The 11,757-nt window shown below is 46.2% G+C and overlaps 1 non-coding gene across 1 annotated transcript; it reads right to left on the minus strand.

The window, feature by feature from the left end:
- Positions 1-11,316: 11,316 nt before the first annotated feature.
- TRNAM-CAU (transfer RNA methionine (anticodon CAU)) lies at positions 11,317-11,388 on the minus strand. Its single transcript has one exon. It is a non-coding gene; the product is annotated as a tRNA-Met (tRNA).
- Positions 11,389-11,757: the final 369 nt, after the last annotated feature.

The following is an 11,757-nucleotide window of genomic DNA, read 5'->3' on the forward strand; positions in this document are numbered from 1 at the left end:
CTCATTGGAAAATATAGGTTTTATGTTCTTAAAGTTAAACAAAAACATTTCTAATGTCGGTTTCACTAATTTCAGGAATTAACATACCCTGATGGTGATGAATGGCTCACAACACTGATCAAGGGAAGGTGAAACTGGTGTTGTTACACAGTAACGTTTTTGTAATAACTTTCGCAACTTTTACAATTTAACAGTCTGACTGAACCTCTACATGGAAGGAGGTTGTCTTATCAGGTCCATCCTACCTGTGCTCAGACATACGTTTTGTCATAACTCATAACATATTATATTGCTTGCACTAGCAGGTGCAAGCTTCCACTAGCAGGATAAACATATTATATTGCTTGCACTAGCAGGTACTCCCGTCTGGGTAACCTTCTTGGTCCACCTCAGGTGGGTAATGTGCTGTGGCACGGTCTTGGAAATGTACTTTATAATTTTTAATACATCGATCGTGGGTCCGTGGCGAATCTGAATATTATATGGCGATCCGCGAGGTTCACGTTTGGAAAGTAGAAACCATCACGGCATGTCATCATTTACTTGAACTCGATATCTCTTTTTTCATTCCAAACAACAGAACTCCAATCACAAATTAATCACAAAATAAACTTTCAACAACATTGTTAATGTTTAATTCATTCTAAAAACTTCCAAGTCAACAGTTAAAAGGATTTTGAGCCGAGCGGTGTGACGGCCTTGGCAAGATCGATGGAGACAGTGATCTGTTATCTTATACACCGCCCAAATAGCGATGTGTAATTCTCTCATACAGAGATTAAACTCACATCGTTTCAACTTTGGCCGAGGTCATTATTTACCTTTAATGATGTTTATATACGAATCAAAAAGAAGATAATTAGTTTTGGGCCGTCCTTTCCACATATCTCGTGGGATTGTGAGTTGGAGAGATGGCCGTGATGGCGGGGAGGGGGTTGGCATTCTCTCAAGCAGGGATTCAACCCATGTCCTGACAAAGGTCTTTGTCCGAGGTCATTATTTTTAACAGTGTGTTTTTATTCGTCAGGTTGCGATCTGTGCAGCCATTTGTGCGGTACCTGGGAAAATAACATTATGCGGGAGGCGAAACCTGAAAATGCTGGAGACCAAAGCTGAAATTGGAAAAACAATATGGCCTATTTTACTCCAGGGGGTCCCAGGATTGCCCACTCAACATTTCGTTGCGATTGGTTCAGCTGTTTTTGCGGTACCTTCAAACGGACAGATGGATGGACGGACAGACGGACATTTGGTGAATTATAGTAAGATAGTGGGGTCACCCGTGGGAATCCCATGGGTATGGACGTGTGTGACATTTGGACACCTTGATTGACATGCTGCACATTAAATTTTACAAAATGGTTAAAATGGTGTAATGAACACAATTTATTTATTTCACATGTGACTCCTCACTCCTCTCCACCCTCACGCCTCTCCAATGCCACTCCTCCTCACACTCCTCTCCAATACCTCCTCACACTCCTCTCCAATACCTCCTCACACTCCTCAGTAACCCCTCACACTCCTCTCCAATCCCTCACACTCCTCTCCAATCCCTCACACTACTCTCCAATCCCTCACACTCGTCTTCAAATTCCTCATACTCCCCTCCAATCGCGCCTCACTCGCCTCTCCAACACCTCCTCACACTCCTCTCCAACACCTCCTCACACTCCTCTCCAACACCTCCTCACACTCCTCTCCAACACCTCCTCACACTCCTCTCCAACACCTCCTCACACTGCTCTCCAATACCTCCTCACACTCCTCTCCAATACCTCCTCACACTCCTTTCCAATACCTCCTCACACTCCTCTCCAATACCTCCTCACACTCCTCTCCAATACCTCCTCACACTCCTCTCCAATACCTCCTCACACTCCTCTCCAATACCTCCTCACACTCCTCTCCAATACCTCCTCACACTCCTCTCCAATACCTCCTCGCACGCCTCTCTAATAGCCCCTCACCTTCCTCTCCAATACCTCCTCACACTCCTCACCAACCCCTCACACTCCTCTCCAACCCCTCACACTCCTCTCCAACCACTCACACTCCTCTCCAACCCGTCACACTCCTCTCCAAGCCCTCACACTCCTCTCCAACTTCTCACACTCCTCTCCAATACCTCCTCACACTCCTCTCCAATACCTCCTCACACTCCTCTCCAATACCTCCTCACACTCCTCTCCGCTCCAATCGGCCCTCACTCTCCGCTCCAATCGCTCCTCACTCTCCGCTCCAATCGGCCCTCACTCTCCGCTCCAATCGGCCCTCACTCTCCGCTCCAATCGGCCCTCACTCTCCGCTCCAATCGGCCCTCACTCTCCGCTCCAATCGGCCCTCACTCTCCACTCCAATCGGCCCTCACTCTCCAACTCCTTGCTCCTCACTCTCCAACCCCGAGCTCCTCGCTCTCCAACCCCTCGCTCTCCAACCCCTCGCTCTCCAACCCCTCGCTCCTCACTCGCCAACCCATAGCTCCTCGCTCTCCAACCCATCGCTCCTCGCTCTCCAACCCCTAGCTCCTCGCTCTCCAACCCATCGCTCCTCGCTCTCCAACCCCTCGCTCCTCACTCTCCAACCCCTCGCTCCTCGCTCTCCAACCCATCGCTCCTCACTCTCCAACCCCTCGCTCCTCACTCTCCAACCCCTAGCACCTCACTCTCCAACCCCTAGCACCTCGCTCTCCAACCCCTAGCACCTCACTCTCCAACCCCTAGCACCTCGCTCTCCAACCCCTAGCACCTCACTCTCCAACCCCTAGCACCTCGCTCTCAAACTCCTAGTACCTCACTCTCCAACCCCTAGCACCTCGCTCTCCAACCCATCGCTCCTCGCTCTCCAACCCCAAGCACCTCGCTCTCCAACCCATCGCTCCTCGCTCTCCAACCCCGAGCACCTCGCTCTCCAACCCATCGCTCCTCGCTCTCCAACCCCTAGCACCTCGCTCTCCAACCCATCGCTCCTCGCTCTCCAACCCCGAGCACCTCGCTCTCCAACCCCTCGCTCCTCACTCTCCAACCCCGAGCACCTTGCTCTCCAACCCCTCGCTCCTCTCCAACCCTCCTCATCGTTGTTGCAGCAGCATTCTGTGCGGTTCTCCCGTCTCGTGCGGTCTCTGTGCGGTTCTTGCTACATCCTGTTCAAGTTTGCATTGACGTTCGTCGATGGACTCGTTCGCCCGTCTCATTCGTTTTCTTGCTACATCCTGTTCAAGTCTGCGTTCTTCATCGACCGTCGCATTCATTTTGGAAATGGAAGTTTCCACGGAACACATGCATAGTCACGATCCTCAAGAGGAAGTGTCTCGTAATTATCAAATGACAAAGGCAAGTAAATTACATTGTGAAAATTAAAGATTTCAAAGAAACCTATTTAAAGTGTATGCGCACATAACTAATGAAATAAAAACGAAGAAATATCTCTCGGTAATTTCCTGAAACATATTTTACTTCCGGGTAATAATGTTGAATGAAATAAGAAATAACGAAGATATATATGTCGTTTTTGTGCAGACTCTCATAAAAGGTAAAAGTAATATATCTTAACGGAAAAGAAAAAGCGAAATTTTAATATATGTCGACATTTTCCCCGAATGTTATTTTAGGCGGTGTATTTTCGTGTATCATCGTGGCGCGATTTTGAAAAATATATCTCTGCATTTTCCCGTGTGTGCGTGAATGTTCTCAATTATTTCTGACACCGAGTCTAAAACCAACGATAAAAATTAAATCAGATGGTGAATTCGAGATAAAATCGTGAGGGTGACTCATGATGGGCTTTATTTTACCGGCCTTTGAGAATTCATTTCGTTGAAGAGCCGGGGCTCTTGCTTGATACGGACGAAATGACGGGCAAGACACAAACTCGTCCGAGAAGATATTTATTCTCAAACCAACTCGGGAACACTGAAAAGCCCGTTTATCGGGCTGCATTATAAAGCACAACCCGAAACCAAAAGCCACGCCTCTCAAGCGAGGCGTGCTTCGGTGGTCACGTGATCAACAGGTGGAGCTGATTATACCCGCACGCGCGGCACGCTTTGGTGGTCACGTGACCAGCCACTCTGGTGCCGTGGTTCCCCGCCGGTGACGTCACCGGCTGGAGCAAGGAGATTCTGATGCTGGTCTTGCTTAGGGGGCCCATGGGTCGCTACATCGTTCTATAAACGGAAACTTTCTTGGGATTCTCTTCCCGGTTTTTTTCAACCGAGTCTAACACGATGTTAGCGACTGTTAAAAATGAAATGATATATCGAATTAGAATTGAAATAAACCTGTGTGTGAGAGAGAAAGACAGAACGGGCCTAACTAAACAGACCTCAAAGCTATTCGAGGTAATAAAATGGTGGATATTTGTTTACATGAAGCCTCTCCAAGAATGGGTGGAGCTATGGGTGGAGCAACTCTGCAAACGGACTAAGCCACACCCCCGGACAGACGGACAAAATCACCTTCGCCTAATATAATATAGATGACAGTATAGTTGGCAATACTTTTTTTGAGCAATTTAAATAACGTAATGCTTGATTCAGTAATTTCTTGGTGCGACAGCGAATCGACAAGCGACAGATGTGGATGAGGCCTTGCAGCTGTCGACCAATGCATGCACCATTGGAAATTCAAAAAGGAACCCAACATGAACACGAAGCTCTTGTCGACCTGCTACATTTCACAGGTAAAACAACGTGGGAAAGCGAAATCGAACTCTGCTGGGGAATCACATTGCAGAAGAGATGAAGAGCGAAATAACTTTCTGTCCGAAATTCCATCTCTATAAAATAATCAGCTAGCATAGAATGGTTTTGAACCATCGACCTCTGGGTTATGGGCCCAGCACGCTTCTGCTGCGCCACTCTGCTTACTTACCTCATTCGCTCTCATTTCAATAATAAATCCTCTTCTTTGTTTTCAGCATCAAGTCGTTTTTTTCAATAATATTCGTCACTTTCACAATTTAACAGTCTGAGTGAACCTCAACATGGAAGGAGGTTACCTTTTACCTTACTTGCTCTCCCTTACCTGTGCTCAGGCTTATATTTTGTCATGTAAACATATTATATTGCTTGCACTGGCAGGTACTCCCGCTTGGGTAACCTTCTTGGTCCACCTTCGGTGGGTAATGTGCTGTGGCACGGTCTTGGAAATGTACTTTATAATTTTTAATACATCGATCATGGGTCCGTGGCGAATCTGAATATTATATGGCGATCCGCGAGGTTCACGTTTGGAAAGTAGAAACCATCACGGCATGTCGTCATTGACTTGAACTCGATATCTCTTTTTTCATTCCAAACAACAGAACTCCAATCACAAATTAATCAAAAAATAAACTTTTAACAACATTGTTAATGTTTCCTTCATTATAAAAATTTCCAAGTCAACAGTTAATAGGATTTTGAGCCGATAGGTGTTACGGCATTGGCAAGATCGATGGAGACAGTGATCTGCTAGTTTATACACCGCCCAAATAGCTATGTGTAATTCTCTCATGTGGAGATGAAACTCACGTCGTTTGAACTTTGGCCGAGGTCATTATTTACTTTTAATGATGTTTATATACGAATCAAAAAGAAGATAATTGGTTTTGGGCCATCCTTTCCGCATATCTCATGGGATTGTGAGTTGGAGAGATGGCCGTGATGGTGGGGAGGGGGTTGGCATTCTCTTCAAGCAGTGATTCAACCCATGTCCTGACAAAGGTCTTTGTCGGAGGTCATTATTTTTAACTGTGTTAAAGGTTGCGAAACGACCTTCTTGGTCCACCTTCGGTGGGTAATGTGCTGTGGCAGGGTCTTGGAAATGTACTTTATAATTTTTAATATTTGCCCCGCACTCCTCCTACAAATTTGAAACAGAGGACACTAAAATGATCTCTGACCGACCGACCACCTGACCAAATGACCGACCGACAGTCTGACCAACTGACTGACTGACCGGCCTGACCGACTGACCGGCCTGACTGACCGACCTACCATCCCACCGAATTTTCTGCCATCTTCCGCTTCTAGGATCTTTTCACTTCATTTTTGAAGTCCTGGGATTTGTTAATTTTCTTGATTTCTGTGTTGTTTGGACCAAAATCGCTGAGTACAGACATCTCACTCAGCAATGCCTTCTGTTCTTTTTTGTACCCAAGTACGATAGCTGGGCACAATTCTGACTGGTGGATCTGGAGAAAAAGATTTTTGAAGGAATCTTTGCAATTTACCCAAAAAGTTGACGAAGTCGGCCATTTTGAAATTCCCTCAGACACGTGATCGTCACGACCCACAATTTAACATCCAAACCACAGCCTGATTTTGGAACACAAATTTCGAAGCATTCTGACTGGTGGGTCTGGAGAAAAAGATTTTTGAAGGAATTCACGAAGTCCGCCATTTTTTCACACTTCCGGTCAAGTGACGGGAACGTGCTTTGCAACCCCCATTATCTGTGAGGAGCGGAACCTTGCTGCCCAGTTAATGCCGGATCGGCCCAGCGGTTTGGCTGGAAAAGTCTAAATAGGAGACCGACGGATGGTGCACAATCACAATACCTTATCGGGATTTCAAATTCTCGAGAAGCTAAGAATTCACTCGACATCACTCACCCATTCATGTCATCCTCCCCTCGGTTGCATAAGAACGAGCTTATTCATCACACGGTCATGGAATGCCAAACGCCAAAATGGAGCCGTTCAAAAATTGTGTAACTGCAGCGGTTACCTTATTCGCATGTCGCGGTTAACTTATTCGCATGTCGCGGTTAACTTATTCGCATGTGACGGTTACCTTATGTTTGGTCATAACCCACGTGCACGGGCCTGTGGGGCTTTTGGTTGTGTGGAAGTGACGCACACACGGTTGTAGAGCCACGCCCTCCGAAGAGGGTTTTGGCTTTATAAAAGCTGTACCACTTCCGTTCGCATTTCAGAGTGCTGGAGATTTCTGTACGAATAAACGAGCTTCGAACCCTACGAAATGGTCTCGTCTTCTCGCCTTCCGCGACTCCTAAACTGGTGACCCCGGCTGCCCCCGAACGGATTCGGGGGCTGCAAACGAACTCGGCAAGCGCGCCCTGGCCAGGGAAGCCACCTAAACTGGTGACCCCGGCTTCTCCCGAACGGATGCGGGCGCGGTTTCGAACGCAGTTTCGATCGAACTGCCGGAGTTTCGGAAACGACGAGCGGCCATGTGGTTCGCGCACCGTGCTCGGCTCCTCCTCTACGACCAGAGGGGCGAGCCTGTTCCAGGACCCTCCGAAGGAACGCAGTTACGAGATGTGGGTGGCACTGCTGCTCATCTCTTGCGCGCGCACTGACGTTGGCTGCACGGCTGCTTCGTTACCTTCGCGCGCACTACTGCTCGCAACTCGCGCAACTACTACTCCTACTCTGAAGCCTTGGGAGGCCCGCGAGGAACCTCGGCAGCCTCCCCCGAGGCCTTGACCAGCCCCTCGGTCGGCTCAACCCCACGGCAGCGTTTTTTCGCGTGTACCGAGGCCGAGCACTGCTCGAGCCTTCTCGGCACTGCCGAGCGCGCCTGTGAACTACGTACATGCCCGTGGGAGTGCATTTTGGGGGGACGCATGTAGCGGTTACCTTATTCGCATGTCGCGGTTAACTTATTCGCATGTGACGGTTCCCTTATGTTTGGTCATAATCCACGTGCACGGGCCTGTGGGGCTTTTGGTTGTATGGAAGTGACGCACGCGCGGTTGTGGAGCCACCCCCTCCGAAGAGGGTTTTGGCTTTATAAAAGCTGTACCACGTCCATTTGCGTTTCAGAGTAATGGAGATTTCTGTACGAATAAACGAGCTTCGAACCCTACGAAATGGTCTCGTCTTCTCGCCTTCCGCGACTCCTAAATAACGCTATTTTAAATAACGCATTATGGCCATGACAGTATAGTTGGCAATACATTTTTTGAGTAATTTAAACAACGTAATGCTTGATTCTGTCATTTCCTGATGGTGCCATCGCGAATCGACAAGCGACAGATGTTGATGAGGCCTTGCAGCTGTCGACCAATGCGTGCACAATTGGAAATTCAAAAATGGACCCCAACATGAACCCAACAGCAACACGAAGCTCTTGTTGACCTGCGACATTTCACGGGTAAAAACAACGTGTGAAAGCGAAATCGAACTCTGCTGGCAAACCACATTGCAGAAGAGATGAGGAGCGAAAGAACAACTTTCTGTCCGAAATTCCATCTTTATAAAATAATTAATTAGCAGAGAATAGTTTCGATCCATCAACCTTTGGGTTATGGACCCAGCACACTTCCGCTGCGCCACTCTGCTACTTACTTCATTTGTTCTCATTTCAATAATAAATCCTCTTCTTTGTTTTCAGCATCAAGTAGTTTTTCAATAATATTCATCACTTTTGCAATTTAACAGTCTGAGTGAACCTCAACATGGAAGGAGGTTACCTTTTACCTTACTTGGTGTACCTTACCGGTGCTCAGGCATATATTTTGTCATGTAAACATATTATATTGCTTGCACGAGCAGGTAACCCGCCTGGGTAACCTTCTTGGTCCACCTTGGGTGGGTAATGTGCTGTGGCACGGTCTTGGAAATGTACGTTATAATTTTTAATATTTATCCCGCACCCCTCCTACAAATTTGAAACAGAGGACACTAAAATGATCTCTGACCGACGGACCACCTGACCAAATGACAGACCGACAGTCTGACCAACTGACCGGCCTGACCACCTGACCGACTGACCGACCTACCATCCCACCGAATTTTCTGCCATCTTCGGCTTCCAGGATCTTTTCACTTCATTTTTGAAGTCCTGGGATTTGTTCATTTTCTTGATTTCTGTGTTGTTTGGACCAAACTCGCTGAGTACAGACATCTTACTCAGCAATGCCTTCTGTTCTTTTTTGTACACAAGTACCATATCTGGGCACAATTCTGAGTGGTGGATCTGGAGAAAAAGATTTTTGAAGGAATCTTTGCAATTTACCCAAAAAGTTGACGAAGTCGGCCATTTTGAAATTCCCTCAGACACGTGATCGTCATGACCCACAATTTAACATCCCAACCACAGCCTGATTTTGGAACACAAATTTGGAAGCATTCTGACTGGTGGATCTGGAGAAAAAGATTTTGAAGGAATTCACGAAGTCCGCCATTTTTTCACACTTCCGGTCAAGTGACGGGAACGTGCTTTGCAACCCCCATTATCTGTGAGGAGCGGAACCTTGCTGCCCAGTTAAAGCCGGATCGGCCCAGCGGTTTGGCCGGAAAAGTCTAAAGAGGCGACCGACGGATGGTGCATAATCACAATACCTTATCGCGATTTCAAATTCTAGAGAAGCTAAGAATTCACTCGACATCGCTTACCCATTCATGTCATCCTCCCCTCGGTTGTTTAAGAACGAGCTTGTTCATCACACGGTCATGGAATGTGAAACGCCAAAATGGAGCCGTTCAAAAATTGCGTAACGCTATTTTAACGAACGCATTATGGCCATGACAGTATCGTTGGCAATACTTTTTTTGAGTCATTTAAATAACGTAATGCTTGATTCTGTCATTTCGTCTTGGTGCCATCGCGAATCGACAAGCGACAGATGTTGATGAGGCCTTGCAGCTGTCGACTAATGCGTGCACAATTGGAAATTCAAAAATGGACCCCAACATGAACCCAAGAGCAACACGCAGCTCTTGTCGACCTGCGACATTTCACGGGTAAACACAACGTGGGAAAGCGAAATCGAACTCTGCTGGCAAATCACATTGCAGAAGAGATGAGGAGCGAAAGAACAACATTCTGTCTGAAATTCCATCTTTATAAAATAATTAATTAGCAGAGGATGGTTTCGATCCATCGACCTCTGGGTTATGGGCCCAGCACGCTTCCTCTGCACCACTCTGCTACTTATTTCAATTGTTCTCATTTCAATAAAAATCCTCTTCTTTGTTTTCAGCATCAAGTCGTTTTTCAATAATATTCATCACTTTTACAATTTAACAGTCTGAGTGAACCTCAACATGGAAGGACGTTACCTTTTACCTTACTTGGTCTACCTTACCGGTGCTCAGGCATATATTTTGTCATGTAAACATATTATATTGCTTGCACGAGCAGGTACTCCCACCTGGATAACCTTCCAGGTTGGGTGGGTCATGTGCTGTGGCACGGTCTTGGAAATGTACTTTATAATTTTTAATACATCGATCGTGGGTCCGTGGCGAATCTGAATATGGCGATCTGCGAAGTTCACTTTTGGAAAGTTGAAACCATCATGGCATGTCGTCATTTACTTGAACTCGATATCTCTTTTTTCATTCCAAACAACAGAACTCCAATCACAAATTAATCACAAAATAAACTTTTAACAACATTGTTAATGTTTCCTTCATTATAAAAACTTCCAAGTCAACAGTTAAAAGGATTTGGAGCTGATACATGTTATGGCATTGGCAAGATCGATGGAGACAGTGATCTGTGATGCTTATACTCCGCCCAAATAGCTATGTTCAATTCTCTCATGTAGAGATTAAACGCATGTTGTTTGAACTTTGGCCGAGGACATTATTTATTTTTAATGATGTTTATATACGAATCAAAAAGAAGATAATTGGTTTTTGGCCGTCCTTTCCGCATATCTCGTGGGATTGTGAGTTGGAGAGATGGCTGTGATGGCGGAGAGGGGGTTGGCATTCCTTCAAGCAGGGATTCAACCCATGTCCTGACAAAGGTCTTTGTCGGAGGTCATTATTTTTAATTGTGTGTTTTCATTCGTCAGGATGCGATCGGTGCAGCCGTTTGTGCGGTACCTGGAAAAACAACGTTATGCGGGAGTCCAAACCTGTAAATGTTGGAGACCAAAGCTGAAATTGGAAAAACAATATGGCCTATTTTACTCCAGGGGGTCCCAGGATGACCCACTCAACATTTCGTTGTGATTGGTTCAGCCGTTTTGCGGTACCTTCGAACGGACAGACGGACGGACGGACAGACGGACATTTGGTGAATTACAGGAAGATGACAGAATTGTTGGCAATACTTTTTTTGAGCAATTTAAATAACGTAATGCTTGATTCTGTAATTTCGTCTTGGTGCGAAGCGAATCGACAAGCGACAGATGTGGATGAGGCCTTGCAGCTGTCGACCAATGCATGCACCATTGGAAATTCAAGAATGGACCCCAACATGAACAGGCAGCTCTTGTCGACCTGCGACATTTCACGGGTAAAAACAAAGTGGGAAAGCGAAATCGAACTCTGCTGGCAAATCACATTGCAGAAGAGATGAGGAGCGAAAGAACAACATTCTGTCCGAAATTCCATCTTTATAAAATAATTAATTAGCAGAGGATGGTTTCGATCCATCGATCTCTGGGTTATGGACCCAGCACGCTTCCGCTGCGCCACTCTGCTACTTATTTCAATTGTTCTCATTTCAATAAAAATCCTCTTCTTTGTTTTCAGCATCAAGTCGTTTTTCAATAATATTCATCACTTTTACAATTTAACAGTCTGAGTGAACCTCAACATGGAAGGACGTTACCTTTTACCTGACTTGGTCTACCTTACCGGTGCTCAGGCATATATTTTGTCATGTAAACATATTATATTGCTTGCACGAGCAGGTAACCCGCCTGGGTAACCTTCTTGGTCCACCTTGGGTGGGTAATGTGCTGTGGCACGGTCTTGGAAATGTACTTCATAATTTTTAATACATCGACCGTGGGTCCGTGGTGAATCTGAATATTGCGATCTCCGAAGTTCATGTTTGGAAAGTAGAAA

This window comes from Myxine glutinosa, chromosome 2, assembly GCF_964187855.1.
Source record: "Myxine glutinosa chromosome 2, kmMyxGlut1.1, whole genome shotgun sequence".
NCBI classification, from domain to species: domain Eukaryota; kingdom Metazoa; phylum Chordata; class Myxini; order Myxiniformes; family Myxinidae; genus Myxine; species Myxine glutinosa.